Genomic DNA, 16,612 nt, shown 5'->3' with positions numbered 1-16,612 from the left:
CAAGGTCCAACTGATGTAGGTTACGTGCAAATCACACCCCATCGTGTGACTCTCAAACCAGGTGTAGTGTTACCACGAATCAGACAGTACAGATTGCCACCCGAGGCTGTAGCAGCCTTATCCAAAATTATTGACGAGCTCATCGCTCAAGGAGTAGTTGTAGAAACTGACTCCAATGTATGCAATTCTCCGATCATTCCAGTCATGAAACGTACTGATCCAAATGCACCCCCAGTATATCGATTAGTGATTGATTTACGAGAGCTTAATAAATGTATTATTCCGCAGTACCCAGTTGTCCCAGACATCTCTTCCCTATTGACAGCCATTGATTCCGAAGCCACGTTCTTCACTGTCATAGACCTCAAGAACGCATTTTTTAGTGTTCCAATTCATCCAGACAGCCAGTTTCTTTTCGGATTTTGTTTAAATGGAAGGAGCTATATGTTTACACGCGCTCCTCAAGGTTTTACAGAAAGTCCTAGTATTTACAGTCAAGCACTTAAGAGACAACTAGATAATATTCACATGCCAACTGACACTGCCCTGCTCCAGTATGTCGATGATCTACTGATCACAGCCCGTTCTGAACGTGATTGCGAGCGAGCATCCCTTACAGTTTTGTATTTTCTAGCCGAGATGGGGCACAAGGTGTCCCCTTCGAAGCTTCAATTCTGTGTCCAGCAAGTGGTATACTTAGGACACTTGCTGTCCAAGAGGGGTAGGCAGTTGACACCAGACCGTATCCAGTTGATAGCGAGTCTTCCCCAGCCCAGAACCCAGAAGGAGGTACGTGCCTTTATCGGCCTTACTTCTTATTGTAGACAATGGATTCCCCAGTATGCATTTCTAGCCAAGCCACTGATACAGTTAACGACACAGGAGGCAGCCGTATCGACTGTCCTCCCTTGGACATCTGAACATACACTTAGTTTCAACGAGTTAAAGAAAGCCCTATGTCAAGCTCCAGTTCTAGCTACACCGAACTACAGTAAGCCTTTTACACTTTTCGTTACTGAACGTGAAGGTACAGCATTATCTGTTCTCACACAAGATCAAGCAGGAAAATACAAGCCCTGTGCTTACTTTTCTAGCACATTAGATCCAGTCGCCCAGGCGTTGCCTGCGTGCCTTAAGTCAGTTGCAGCCACCGCACTAGCTATCAGACAAAGTGATTCCATAGTTTTAGGACACTCCCTGACAGTACAAGTCCCACATTCCGTGGAAGTTCTTTTAAACCGAACACAAACTCAGCACTTGACAATTGCACGTTTAACAGGTTATGAATTGACACTGTTCCAGCCACACATAGATATTAGACGCTGCAACGTCCTGAATCCTGCTACACTGTTACCATCAGTTAATTCAAACCCTGACACACATGACTGCGTGGAAGTAGTTAACATTACGACAAAGCCAAGACAAGACCTGACAGACATTCCGTTACCAGATCCTGACCTGACACTTTATGTGGATGGTTCATGTATGAGAACTAGTACAGGAGAACTAGTCGCCGCGTATGCAGTGACTACTGACACTGAAGTTATTGAAACACACCGCATTGATACCCTGTCCGCTCAAGCAGCAGAGCTAGTTGCTCTGACACAAGCCTGTATACATGCCAAGAACCTGAAAGTCAATGTTTACACAGATTCACGTTACGCATTTGGAGTTGTACACGACTTCGGAGTGCTCTGGCAGGAGAGAGGTTTCATGACTTCTCATGGAACCAAGATTCAGCATGGTCTCCTTATTCAAGCTCTGTTAGATGCCATACATTTACCGACATCTATAGCTATCATGAAGTGTAAAGCACATACGAAAGTTACTGACATTATTTCTCAAGGTAATGATCTAGCAGATCGCACAGCCAAGCTTACAGCACAGACTCCAGACAGTCCAGTTAACATGACACATACTCCAGATCCGACTACATGTATGACAGTTAAGGACCCTACACAAGATGTCATAGATATCCAGTTACATGCTACTCCCGATGAAATCAAGAAATGGTCTGAACAAGGAGGGGTCCAGACAGATCAAGGATGGTTAACAAAGGGTAGAGCCACATGGTTTCTCCCCGACTCTATGGTTCAAGTCATCATTAATACCGCACATAGTCCAGCACATTTAGGAGAAAAAGCTATGTTAGACAGTATCCAGAACATTTGGTTCAACAAGCATTTACGAGCTGCAGCCAAGCAGAAAGTCCGTACCTGTATGATATGTTGTCAGTTTAATCCAGGTAAAAGTGTCCCGGTGGAACAAGGTGGTTTCCAGCCTCCTGACCACCCTTTTGAGGTCCTCCAGATGGATTATATTCAGATGGAGCGATGTCGAGGTTTCAAGTATGTCCTTGTAGTTGTATGCGCTTTGTCCAGGTGGACAGAAGCATATCCAGTTCCAGATTACACAGCCGCGACCACTGCCAAGCAGTTGGTTCGTGAATTCTTCCCTCGATATGGACTCCCTAGAGTCGTATATTCTGATAACGGTCAGCCATTCTCATCTGAACTCATGAAGCACGTTTCCCTGTTGTTAGGGTACCAGTGGAAGTTCCATTGTGTACGCCATCCTGAAGCAGCCGGTCTAGTCGAGAGACATAATCAGACTCTGAAAATTCGAATTGCAAAAATATGTAAAGATAAGGGTGTGGACTGGCTAGTAGCTCTGCCAGTTGCTTTATTTTATATGCGCATGGTCGCACATTCCAGATCAGGTCTGTCCCCGTATGAGGTCGTATTCGGCCGCCCCCCTAACATGTGGGGTACTCCTAGACCCCGAAGTATTACTGATGTTTCATGTAATATGCTGACAGATTACCTAGCTTCCTTGATGTCTGCCCTCAACTCATGTCGTTCACAGGTTGCCGCCGCATTTCCAGACAATACCGAGGTGGCACCGCATGAAATCGTTCCAGGTTCCCTTGTGATGGTCCGGAATTTTGACAGATCAAGTCCGCTGGAACCTCGTTGGAAGGAGCCACGTCAGGTCCTCTTGACCACCCGTACTGCCGTCAAGCTGGAAGGCAGGAAGGGGTGGGTCCACCTTTCTCATGTAAAACTTTTCAATGGATTGAAACCCGTTTCTAAAAACATTTCCAAGGAGTCCCAGGATTTTAAAGACTGCCAAGACATTATTTTAAAGGATTGTCCCGCAAAAGACATTGTTACAACCCCTTCCCTGTTAGAGAAAACTCCGCAACAGGAGTATAAGTTAAAACTACGGTCTAGTAAAATAAGTCAGTCAGTTTGATTGTATAAGTCCTCCCCTAGGTGAAACGGTTAGACTGTTTCTGACATGTATAAAATAGACCCCCATAGTGAGAGAGTCAGTCAAAACTCAATTCAATGTATCGTTTTTCTAAGTTTCATATTATTCATCAGCATAATGATTTCCTGCACTAGCTACGCACTTTTCCTGTGTTTCTCAGTTCCTCATGTAAATAAGTCTGCTAATGTTACAGTAGAGCACACGTTTAGTGATCTGCCTCCTCATGAATATTCTTACCGCCTCGCTATGCGTAACAACACATTTATCCGTATGTTACATTATTCACACCAGACCAGCAATGCCACTAATTGTTGGGTGTGTGGTCGACTCCCCCCTTTCCAGACACCGAAGGGAGTTCTGCCACTCTTTCCTTATCCATTTTCACATAATGGTTCGTGTGGAGCATGGTCCACGTTAACGTCCTCCTCAACAGATATGTTTTTTCTTAACAGTACATGTTTCCCAGACAAGCAAGGTTTCCCCCACAGAACAGGTTTAGATCTAGAAAATGAAGTGTATAATTTAGGTAACTATTCGTCGAATTTCATGGTCCTGAATGTTCAGTCTGATACTACTCCAGACTCACCTGCTATTTCAGTACTACCAGTCAAAGGCGAATTATGCGTCCGAAATAAGGGTTCTGTACACGTAGGACATAGTGAATGTACTACTATTATCCAGTATAGTGACAGTGGGAAATCTATTTTTAAAGCTTCACGTCATTCTTATTTTGTTTGTGGTCAAACTGCATATGTTCATCTGCCCCTCGATTGGGAGGGAACCTGTTATATTGCCCTCCTACTGCCACCTGTTTTTCTAGCCCCACCTGACTACCATAGGAATTCCTTCCTAGTACATACCAGGCACAAGAGAAATCTCCCGATTGTCGATTATACTGAAACTGCCGCAGAACAATTCATTGATATAGATAAAGGTGTTTTCCCTTATTTAGGTGCAGTTGTGAATAGTAAGCTAATCCGTAGGTTAACAAGAACCCTTGAAGCAGTAGTAGATGAGACTGCCTCCGCTCTAGGTAACTTAACTGAAGAGCAATCCTTTATGAGAATTGTTGTTTTACAGAATCGTCTCGTCCTTGACGTCATACTGGCCGATAGGGGCGGGGCCTGTAGAGTTCTCGGATCTAGTTGCTGCATTTTCATTCCTAATAACGCGCCGTCTGTTTATTCAGCTATAACCAGACTCCATAATATTGCCCATCTGTTACACCAAGATCCAGGCACCTGGACATGGTCCGGTTGGTTCTGGAATATAATTTCCGCATGGGGATGGAAAGTCCTGTCTTTTCTAAGTATTGCAGTAGCGATCATATTTAGCTGCTGCCTCTGTATACAATGTGGCCCTGCGATTTGCAGCATGTGTGCTACCTCTTGTATTCCTAGTCCCAAGCCCCGTTCTAAATCCCGTTCCAAGACAATTCGAGACGAGCAAATGGTACTGTATGAAATGATAGATGGTATCATGAATATTGATGTTTCCTGATGGAAACGTAGTGACAAGGAGGGAATGTGGAAAAGTAAATTTTGCCATGTTCTGTGTCTCTACGTGTCATCCATCATATGTTATGTGTGCATGACCAATATGCATATGTTATTCCCCATGTCCGATTAATGACGCAATTACGGTTGTGTCCACCTCTAATATGCCAGTTTCCAGTCCTCGTGAATACTACGAATATCAGGCCTATGTAAAGTTACGTTGCCACGTTTCTCAGTGTGCACGTTATTTCATTATAAAGTTCCCGTTTCCAGGCCTCAAAAGGGCCCGGACATCAGATTCAGCTCCTGTCTCCTGAAAGCCTCGCTAAGGAGCGATACAGCCCCCACCTGTATCCTCGACCTTTCACTTACTTCCTGCCTCGCAGTGCCCGGTGCAGCTTGGCTCTGCCTCTGAGTCTGCCAAAAGTATGTTATGATTCCAGCTATCAGTTTAGTCCTCCTTCTCTGCATTCCTAAGCTACTGAACTGCATCAATAGTTTCCGTCATTGTCTAGCCTTCACGTCTCCATGTTAGAGAAATACCGTATTTACTGGTCATTTAATATTCTTCATCACGCACTACATGTAGAATAATGCATGGTCCAGTCTTAGAGTCAAGTTCGCTTTTCCCCTCATGACTTCTAGTTTATATCAACATGTTCCCTAAACATCAGATACTAGATAGGGTTTAGGTACATGTCGCTCCGACCCTCCAGACTTTAGTCTCTGCTCCTAGCACAGAGTTCACAGCCCCCAGCTTCTCCTAGTGATACGTCATTGCCAGTTTGCGCGCACCACCAGGTTAGAGGTCCCGGCCCCTTAGGTAGCCCCCTCCTATGTTTCCGCTCCATTCATGACATATTCTGTTACGTCTGCACCACATGTCTATGTATACGCCCAGTTACACCTACTTTTACTCTTATCTTTCGCGACTGCTACGCGTCACGCCTTCTGCTCCACCCACTGCTACGCCTACTGCAATGTAATGCTATGTGTTTGCGTTTTGTATATAAGCTCGTGTATTGTTATTAAAAGTTAGCGCGCTCATCCCAGACCCAGCCCCAGCAGCTGCTGGGCCCTGCTACGCCCTGCTGGGCCCCTGTTCCTATGCAGGTTGTCCTGTTCCTGTCCTTATGTTGTATTAAACCTGCAAAACTCCTACTACCTCGAATCTTGACTCTTATTTATTGAGCTATCTGTTATGATATATGTCTAGTCAAAAATAGGGTATTATTTATTTATTTACCACAAAGAGGATCCTGTTACTGTTAATTCCTTGTTGGGAGATTTAGAAATCAATTCAGGATATGCTGTGTCTAGTGGACTCAAGGTTAAGTCTAAATGGACTCCACAATTGTCTGCAGGTAACGTGGTTGATGCCTTTTATAAATCTGTCATGGCCGATATTGATGATTTGATTAAGAAACAAAGAAATAACAAAAAGCAATATAAGGGTGGCAATCTCAACTATGGTGAAAGACTTGCACTAAAGGAACTAACATCACGGTCAGATATTATTATACGTATGGCTGATAAGGGTGGCAATATTGTGATTATGGACAAAAAGGATTATGACTTAGAGATTTTATCACAACTGGGTGATTCTAGGTATTATGAACGAGTTACTGTTAACCCTTTACCAAAGACTTTGTTATTGATTAATGACAAACTTAAACATTGGTATGAATGTACTTTACTTGATCATGATGAATTTATGTATTTGAAAGTGGAGAATCCGAGGGCCCCATGCCTATATACCCTGCCTAAAATACACAAAAACCGACAGAAGCCACCAGGCAGGCCCATTATATCAGGGATAGGTGGGCCAATGGAACGGATATCACAATTTGTTGACATTTACTTAAGACCATTTGTCCAGAACCTTCCATCCCACATAGAAGACACTAAACATGTCCTCAATATTATGAACGATGTAAACTGGGAATCCGATATGATTTTGGCAACACTTGATGTTGTTTCTCTATATTCAAATATAGATCATACGCTGGGGATTAATGCTCTTGAATACTTCTTGAATCACAGGCCCGCTGAATACCTAGATCACACGACTATGCTTATAGATATGACAAAGATTGTATTGGAGAATAACTTTTTTCTATATGATGATAAATGGTATAGACAGAAGCTTGGTACCGCTATGGGCTCGAGATTTGCTCCGTCCTTCGCGAACCTGTTCATGGGGCGCCTAGAGGCGGAGTGGATCTGGGGCCCAAGGGGTCAGAACTGGATTGATCATATTTACTTTTGGGGTAGATTCATTGACGATTGTCTTTTAATTTGGAGAGGTACATCAAATGAATTGAAGGAATTCTTTGTCTATCTAAACTCTAATGATCAGAATATGAAATTCACTACACACTTTGATCAACAATGTATTACTTTTCTGGATGTTGAATTATTTGTACAAGGGAATAAACTGTGTAGTAGGATGTTTCGCAAAGAGACAAGTTGTAATGCTCTTCTACGAGCTGATAGCTGTCACCCGAAAAGCCAAGTAGAGACAATTCCTTTTGGAGAGATGGTGAGAGCAAGGCGGAACTGCTCAAATGAGGATGACTTTAAAAGGAACTTGAATGATATGACTTTGAGATTCAGAAACAGAGGCTATAAGGAAAAGGTTATTGACAAAGCATACCAGAGAGCCCTTAAACTCAAAAGGGAAGATACATTAGTATCTAGAAAAACTAATGCACCTACTCAAAATCAACAGGTAGTTAGGATGATTACCAATTATGGAATAGGGAGTCATAAACTTTATGCAATCTTAAATAGATATTGGCATCTATTGAGGACAGACACGGATATTGCTCAATATATACCTGTAAGACCAAGTGTAACATTTCGAAAGGGTACTACTATCGCTAATATGGTGAGTCCAAGTTACCCTGTAAGAAAGATAATACAACCAAAGTACTGGCTTGATAGTAAACCTATTGGTTTCCACAACTGTGGCTTTTGTAGTTGTTGTAGATGGGCGAAAAAGAAGATCTTGTCCTTTGAGTATAATAATACTGGTACCTTCAAGATTAGCACATTTATTAATTGCGAGACTACATATGTCATCTATATAATAGCCTGCAGCTGTGGAAAGATTTATGTTGGAAGTACAGTGCGACGCTTGAAAGAGAGAATGATGGAACATTTCCGTGCCCTTAAAAATGGGGATACACGGTACCCTATTGCCTCCCATGCAATCCAGCATCGTAATGAGCCAAGAAAACACATATTTTCTTATCATGGGATTGAACATATAGGTATTGATAAGAGAGGTGGTAATAGAACACTAAAATTAAGACGTAAAGAAGCCAGATGGATCATGATTTTGCGTGCTGTTGAGGAGGGGCTTAACTTGGATTCAGAACTGCAATTTTTCTTAGGAGACTAATATGAATCTTGTGAACTCCTTTTCCTAGACCTCTGACATTTTTAATTGTATAGAATTAATGATATTATTATGTTTATTATTGATTCAATGAACGCTTAACTCAATTGTATAATTATGTAGAATTATAATTATTGTTGATATTTGCTCATGTACACTGTATTTTCAGATGTATTATGAAAGATGATTACTTAATTGGATTAATAGGGGTTATGCAGACTTTGCCCTACCCTTGACTTCCTCTCTACTATAGATAATTATTATCCTATCTTGCCCAGAACTATATCTTTAAAAGTTACTGATATCTTGGATTTCCGGATGTGCCAGAGATCGGACCCATGGGACACGGGTAGACACTCCGTGATACTTAGTTTTGAATTGTATTACTTTGAAGTTATCAGCTTAAGAGTAGTCAGGATTTTCACAGTTAGCGATGGCGCAAGGGATTGGAGTCTTGCCTTACTTTTCCTGTTTGCTTTTTGCATATGTAGGGTTCGAGTACGGAGTCGGCTAATATAATATAATTTACTCTAAAGAGAATTTTAATCAGATATCTGCAATTCTAATTTTTAAATGAAGACAGGTAATATTAATTTTGAAGATGTGAGCAACTGTGTGAATAATTATGGAAGCTTTGCCATTACAAGATGGCGGCGAAAGTCGGAACGTCTTTTTCCCGTAGACTCGGGAAAATAAAATGGCGCGTGTTTAGGACGCGAGTCGCTGACTGTGCCTCTCCTGACAGCGTACTCGCGGTCGTAATAGGTAAGCTGAGCAGCCCGGGACTTTTGATACCTGGAATAGCACTCCCACATCTATTGAATATAATATGAGCTTACACACACTTTGTTATTTTATTTTTGCGCATCCTTAGAGGGAGGAATACCTGACACGTACTCGTGTATAAAAACGGATGAGAGTGGATACAAGGAACTTGTCAGCCCTAATACGGGTGAGTGTACAAGTTGTGGGTAACACTTATTAATGTTATGGTTTTCTTGTGTAGTAAATATTTCAATATGAATTGATTGGGTTAAAAATATTTTTGTAACAGATATTGGACAAACAGTTTAAACGGTCAGTTTTGAGAAGAGACTGGAGAGATAATTTTCGTGATTACTTTGAATGCTAACCTTGGAACCATAAGAACTGGATTTTAAGGTGAGCTATCATGATTAAGCCGGGCCATAGCGACCGCTTACCTTCAGTTAAAGTGGAATGAATTTGAATATATTGTGTCATACTATCAGGTTATGTGGAATGGATTGGAATATATTGGGTCATATTACCAGGTGACTTTTGATATGCAATCTCTTTTACTGCAACTATTGTGACTATGGTACATGGGATCAATAGAATTATACTGCTTGTTTTCGACACTATGGTTTAGCAATATATACTTTAGTAAGAATGAGGAGTGTCTTCTCTTGTTCTAGGATTTGATTTGCGGTTACACCTCGAGAGCCAAGAATACAGGAAGGATAATAATATTTTTTCTTGGTAATACCTTTATACTTTGTTTTTTCTATCATTTCTTGGGACTTATGGGCCTTTCTAGTGCATCGTATCCCAAACCAGGGTAGCACTTTTAAATTTTAGGTGACTCTTTTATGATAATATTCACTTAAGGTACTTTAGGGTGATCCTACACAAGAATAAAACCCTGTTAGTATTGTTATAACATAACGAGATATAACGTTGTAACTGAAATATACTTAGAGTTATTATCTTCTTGGCTTGCAGCCCTGAAGAAGTTGTAAGGCATGATTGTAATGCCCAACGAAACACGTGTTGGCTGTGGCTTGATTTGATGGAAAACGAAATACGAAAATAAAAGACACTTCATTTTGGACAAATTACCCTGGTGATGTTACTGTGAAGATAACTAAGCTCTGGATATTGAGCAGGATTTACAGTAGTGGACACTTTCATTATTGTTGGTATATAACGTCTGGAGAAAGTGTTGACTTTGAAAATTGATGGTATTTTGCTCAGCTGAATTATTCTTCAAACTCTATGACCAAGGAGATCCTTGGTATCTGTAAGGAAGTACGGTGACCTTCCTTGTTTCAGCTTCGGAGCAGAATTGTTATACTGTGAACAATAGACATTAGCCATTGTACTGTGTTGAGCGCCTGATCATTACCTGGTCATCGACATTTGTGTTCGACAACAATGTTGCAACTGCTCTCTCAACCTCGGAACCCACGATCGTGCCTTTCGCAAATTCGAACCGTACACGACACAACTCAGGTGGATTGGGTTCCAAACCATTATCCTCCAATTCTTCACAAAGAAAAGCACACATTTTGTCAAAAACATATCTCTGCTTTGGTGCTTCCCATTGACGAAAAACATCCATAACAGACTCTAGCTCTTATCTTGTGGGATAAGTAACCCATTTATGTGCCAAATAATCCAATGTTTCCCGTTCTCTAGAATCAGGCAGTTGACTACGCAACTGTTTACGCGTTGAAACAGGGGTCATACTTGATGCCCCAAAGAAAGGAGATAGAAGACTAGCAACAGTATCAGTCATCCTCTGTCGAACAGAAGGAGAAGTCGACAGAAGAACAGGAGGAAAAACAGGATGAGACAAGGCAGACGCAGAGGCAGTATCAGAAGGAATATCGGAAGAAGTAGTCGATACAGTAGGCAAAGTCGTAGGAAATACAGGTGGAGCAGGTAGCAAAGTCGGCGGCCCTTGAGGAGGCTGCGCCGTAGCAGTGGGAGCCAACTGAAGAGGAGCTGGCGGTTGTGGAAGAACCTGAGGTAAAACAAATGGAGGTTGCACAACTAAAGGTTGCGGAGGTGCTGTAGCACTCTGCGCATAAGGGGGTGGCGAGCTCAGCAAATGCAACATTAAAGGATCTTTCTCAAGTTCCTTTGCTGCATCCTGCTGAAGAGGCGGCAAAACTGGATAGCATTTATCAACTGCCATTTTACGTTGCCTGTGCAACTGCTCACTTGCTTGTTCTTCTTCATCATCTTTATACTGCATAGCAGCTTGCATTATCGAGATACCCTTTTCTCTTTTATTCCTTTTTGCTAATTTAATTTCTTTCTGTTTGGCTTCCTTTCGCCATAGGCGGAAAGAGTCAAACATTGCCGGCCGGGCTTTCTTCTTAAAAAGTCTAACCTCTAGATTGTCTAAGATTTCCATGTCAAAACTACCATATTGGGGCCATTTGAGGACACCGTCCTGTTTCGTGTATCGGATCCACACTTCATTATATGTGATGGGGCCCACGCCATGCTTCACATAGAGTTCATAGGTTGGAGTTCCAATCGGAAGAACCGGACACGAGTCCTCCAATCGGGAATCCCTATTTCGACCACAACAAAACAAATTTCCAAGTCTGCTTAGACCAGGCATCTTCGCTCACTAGTCTAGCTTCAAACTTCAAAGGATTATCAAATACGATAGTCTCGTGAATACACAAGTCCCTCGGCTTTGGTACTTGCAAGTTCCAAATCAAAGATCCCAAGGGGATACCAAAAACTAAGGACTGGGAGACGCTCCACTCATACTTAACTGAGGTATCGATGGCGTCACCAGAAGACTCGTCTATCGTCTCGCTCTACAGATCGTCAAAGGGTCCAAGACAGGGCGATAGTCAGGGCAGCGGTCCTTCGTAGCCGTTGGAAAGCGGGGAACCTCGCAGCAAAGACTTTCGGACCACGACGACAAACAGGGGCCGATGAAGTGGTTGGCCTTCCTCCAGAATTTTCACACGAAGCTCCTCACGAACCTCTGGCTTGGACCGGTACCGCTGAAATCGCCCCACGTTGGGGGCCAAATGAAGTACCGGGTTATTTAGAACCCAGCGGTGCCAGGGGACACACCCAAAGACTTCGGATTCTCCTGTCTCAGACTACAGAAACGCAAAGACTTCTTGGGGACGTCAAAGATCAGATTTATTGGCTGCAACCAGTAACAGGTATCCTAGAAGTACAACACGGTGTATGTTGTCAGGAGACTGCTCAACTTTACAAAGCTGGTCATCCCTTTTATACCAAATATTAAGCTTCAGGCAAACATTCCCTATTTACAGTTGACCATTCACATATTTTCACGACAAAGAAAAAGCAGAATCATGATGACAAGCCCATATTTCAGTTTGTCCAGCCCACAATCAATTACCCGGCAAGGCCCAACACTTTTCATCAGATAATTGGACGGACCCCTAATAAAATTGGGCACCTCCTCATCGTAAAGCAGGCCATAAAGAAAGGAACAGAGACAGGTGTGAGTAAGGTTAGACATAGTTGTGTGCAATACAGGGTTTATGGCATGTTGTAGCTTGATTCCTAATCTCGATCGGCCACTGGAAAAGGAACTGGCCGAACAGGTTTGGCTTCGGGCAGTGGAGTTAGCTTGCCCTGGTCACACAGAAGTCAACAGAGAGTGTACGTGTTCCTAGGACTCGTTCGGCCTTAGTCATCGGCCTATGTGAGGGCAACCACAAAATGGCTGCCGTACATAAAATGGAATCCGAGGGTTCAGAACAGAATCCCTGATTTCATGGTGATCTCGCCACTCAAATGTGACGAAAAATACTCGCACACCTTAAACTTGTCATTTTCGGTCTGATGTTACCAAAATCGTCATGATACGGCGATTCTTATGACACGGGTGCAGAATTTCAGTACCACAGTGGAAGCCGAGCATTTTGCTTAAAAGTAATAGAAACGGGTGAAATCCTTAATAATACTACATCTGTGTCTCCAGTGGCCCACAGGGTCGCTGGGATAGCCAACTTTTGGAACCCCTGGCGGCGTGGATACGCCAGGATGTTATGATACGCGGAGTGAAGTGGGCAGAGGACCGCATTTCATTATATGCGGATGATATACTGTTGTACCTGGCTTCCCCATACCAATCCATATCAGTGGTACTCGATATTTTTACGTACTTCGGCAAATATTCCGGATATGCCATTAACGGGCATAAGTCCGTATTGTTCATGCTATGGGGACCGGTCCCGCGACTCCTAGCGGACTGCTCCATAGTGGGGGCGAAAGATGGGTTTAGATACTTGGGGATTTATGTCACGACGGACCCTAATCTGTTTTATAGCTCCAACTTGGCCCGCCATTGGCTGGATTGCGAGCGGACATGAAACATTGGCGCACCCTACCGCTGTCCCTAATTGGCCGAGCGGCGCTTTTTAAGATGCTGGCCCTGCCTCGCTTTTTATATATCCTCCAAAACTGCCCACATAGAGTCCTAGGGTGGCGCTGCAGAAGTTGAGGAAGAGTTGGTACGATGGGGGCATAGTGCTCCCCGAACTGCAGCGTTATTACTGCGTTATTACAGCGTTATTACTGGGCAGCGCAACTGCTTACTGTAAATAGGTCGATCTATCGTCCTCCGGATGACCCTGCGTACATCCTTGATCGTTACCAAACTGACCGCTCTGGGTATATGGGGGCCCTTTATGTAAGTGACAAAAGGGGGGGTTTCGGGCCCACCAGACATACGTTGGAGATATGGCGCACAGTAAACTCTTCCCTAGGATGGGCAGGCGTCCTTACTAAGGCTGCTCCACTCTGGTATGCGCAGAAATTGGGTATGTTATGTTATCAACCTAGGTTTTACAAATGGGACCTTCTTGGCATCTCGGTGGTCGGAGTTCTGGTCAAAAAGGGGGCATTAATCACATTTGAGGAACTTCAGAAACAATACAAAATGACCGAGGGGAAACATACAGGTACCTGCAGATTCGGCATGCGCTTCAGACGGCTTTCCCGTCCTTTGTAGACATCCCGGACTCCTCCCCGCTTGAAGACAGATTATTGGACGGGCCTTTGGATTCGAAAGTGATCTCTCTCACGTATAAGAAACTGTGTAAAAATCTCCCAGATTCATTTCCGAAACTCAGGGAGAAGTGGCAGACCGACCTGGGAAATATTAGCGATGAGGAGTGGCAGGAGGCCCTAATGTCCCCTCGTGAGGCTGCTATAACACTGAAATCTAGATTGATCAAGCTCAGAATATTACACCGCTCATACATGACGGGACAGACCTTAGCTAGGATTGGTTCTAGACCTGACGACTGGTGCCTGAGGGGTTGTGGCCAACAGGAAACTTTTTACCACATATTATGGAGCTGTCCGAGACGGAGTGTCTTATGGGAGGGGGCCTCGGACCACATGCGCAGGGCTCTACGCAAGGAGATAGTTCTGAAGCCGCAATTAGGATTGCTGAATATTTGGGAAGCGACTGACTGTATGAAAGTGAAAAACAGTTTGTGACGCTGGGGTACACGCTGGTAAAGCGGGAGGTAGCTCAAGGGTGGGGGGCGGCGAGTGCACCGAGCGTCCAGGGGTACACAAAAGAGTTGGAGAGATGTATGCCGGCGGAAACGGAAGTGTTTATATCTAGGGGGTGCCCCAAAAAATGGGACCGGAAATGGTCAAGTTGGAATAAGTATTGAGGAGACCCTGTGGTGTCCCAAACGGTGGAATTAGCAATGTACAATAGTACAGAAAGTGCTGAATCTATGTAATGTTTATTGAAGCTAGCTAACTGTCCAGATTTGAAACCGTATATTGGATTGATCTCTATGTACTTACATGATCTTTGTATTCGATAAAAAAACATTTTTTTTAAAAGTTATTAATCTTCTAAATAAAAAGGCAACCTAAAAAAAATAAAAACGATAATAAAACGCAACTCGATGTATTATTGGTTTATTTTTCTTCTACGTAACTGTGTGCCAAGTGCTGGGGGCGGGGCCATGGGGTGACAGTACTGGAGGGGGTGTGGCTGGCACTGTTATCAGTGTCAACTACAATAAGGAGCTATAGAGGGTAATTCATCAGGTCGCCGTCCACTCATAAGTCACAATAACCACAAAGACCTGACAAAGAAGGGCACAAAATCTACACAGCTTCCTTTATGACACTGGAAGGGGGGAACACACAGATCTATATCCACAAACCCTCTGTGGTTTAAAAAATTCTTTTACCAGCCTTATCCAGTCTTAACTGCCCCAAGTTCATTCCTAAAACCAATTGTTTATCAGTCCCCTCACGGCAGACATACTCCTTAATAGAAAAGTGTATGAAAGCAAACAAAAAATTGTGTGAAGGTGAGAGAGTCCCTCACGTGCGCTTCACCAGAGGAACTACTGGTTGGTTCTCACCAGTTTGCCCTTGTTTCTCATCATCAGAATCTCTCTCACCAGTGAAAAAAAGAAACAGAAAAAACGTCTCCAATATAAAAGAAAGAGGTGCAGACAGTAATATGTATGTCTCCTCCAATATAAATTTGAGTTAAGGCTCACATATTCCAAACTTCAATTTTATTCCAAATCGCGAACTTTCCTCAAAATTAAAACCAAATTGCACATTGTAGACCATTTAAGGATGGGCCAACATGTTTCATTGCCTCTAGATTTTTGCGTCAATTTCATAAGGGCTTGAGGTCATCATTCACCACACTGGACTCCAACTTTCAAGTGAAGAGTGACATGTGGCAGCCAAAGTTAATCGTACTGGCTTCAAACCATGTTGAGGGGCGTTGTCTTCAACTGTGAAAACCCCCCCTATCCGGCTCACTCAGTTACCAAAATTATACCGCGTCTCCCTGGACTGTTAGCCTTAACTCATTCCAGCACTCATTCCGGGGACTGATAAACAATTGTTTTTAGGAATGGTCTTGTGGCAGTTGGGAATGGATAAACTGGGAAAACATTTATTGGAAACCAACAGAGAGTATGAGGATATAGAACTGAGTGTTCCCCCCTTCCAGTGTCATAAAGGAAGCTGTGAAGATTTTGTGCCCTTCTTTGTCAGGTCTTTGTGGTTATTGTGACTGTTATCAGTGTGCCAAACCGTCATATGCACTGAAGCTCTCTCCAACCCGAGCTGCGTTGCCAGGTTGGATAGAACAGGCACAGGCTCCCTGTCTGTCTGGGGGTGCAAATTCATGGTGCCTTAGCCAATCGTAAAGCTGCTTTCATGCATGAGAGCAGCTTCACGGTTGTCCACAGGGCAATCTGGAAGCCTGTGCCTGCCTGCCAGTGGAGAGGAGCAGAAGAGCACAATGCTGGAGGGTGGCAGGTAAATTTGTTTTTATTTTTCTCCATCGTCCCCCATCCACTCCCTCCATCCCCGCCTCTTTTCCCTAACACGAGCCACTCCTGCCTATTATAGGATTTCAGAAAGTGCTCAGCAACATATGGCTATTTTGGATGCGTCAGCCTTTCTGCTGAGTTATGGACACGTATAAGACATATTATTGAAGGAGTATTCCGAGGTCATCAAACGCAAAGGGTAATTATTCTATTTTTTACTACAATGAATATTCCCATGAAGCAGAACTAGAACTACAAGCAATTAAGATTTTTTCTGTGGTAAAGATCAGCAACACCAATGGGACTGCATCTGGTATATTTAACATCTTCAATGGTGTGTTCAGTAACAGCCTTTA

General features: G+C 43.3%; 1 protein-coding gene across 8 annotated transcripts in view; it reads right to left on the bottom strand.

Annotated features, from left to right (window-relative positions):
- TERB1 (telomere repeat binding bouquet formation protein 1) overlaps positions 1 to 16,612 on the bottom strand; it is a 1,077,176-nt gene that overhangs the window by 916,358 nt on the left and 144,206 nt on the right. The gene's annotated exons all lie outside the window — the stretch shown is intronic.

Source organism: Lissotriton helveticus, chromosome 12 (genome assembly GCF_964261635.1).
Source record: "Lissotriton helveticus chromosome 12, aLisHel1.1, whole genome shotgun sequence".
Classification (NCBI taxonomy): domain Eukaryota; kingdom Metazoa; phylum Chordata; class Amphibia; order Caudata; family Salamandridae; genus Lissotriton; species Lissotriton helveticus.
This window is presented reverse-complemented; position numbering and strand designations above follow the sequence as displayed.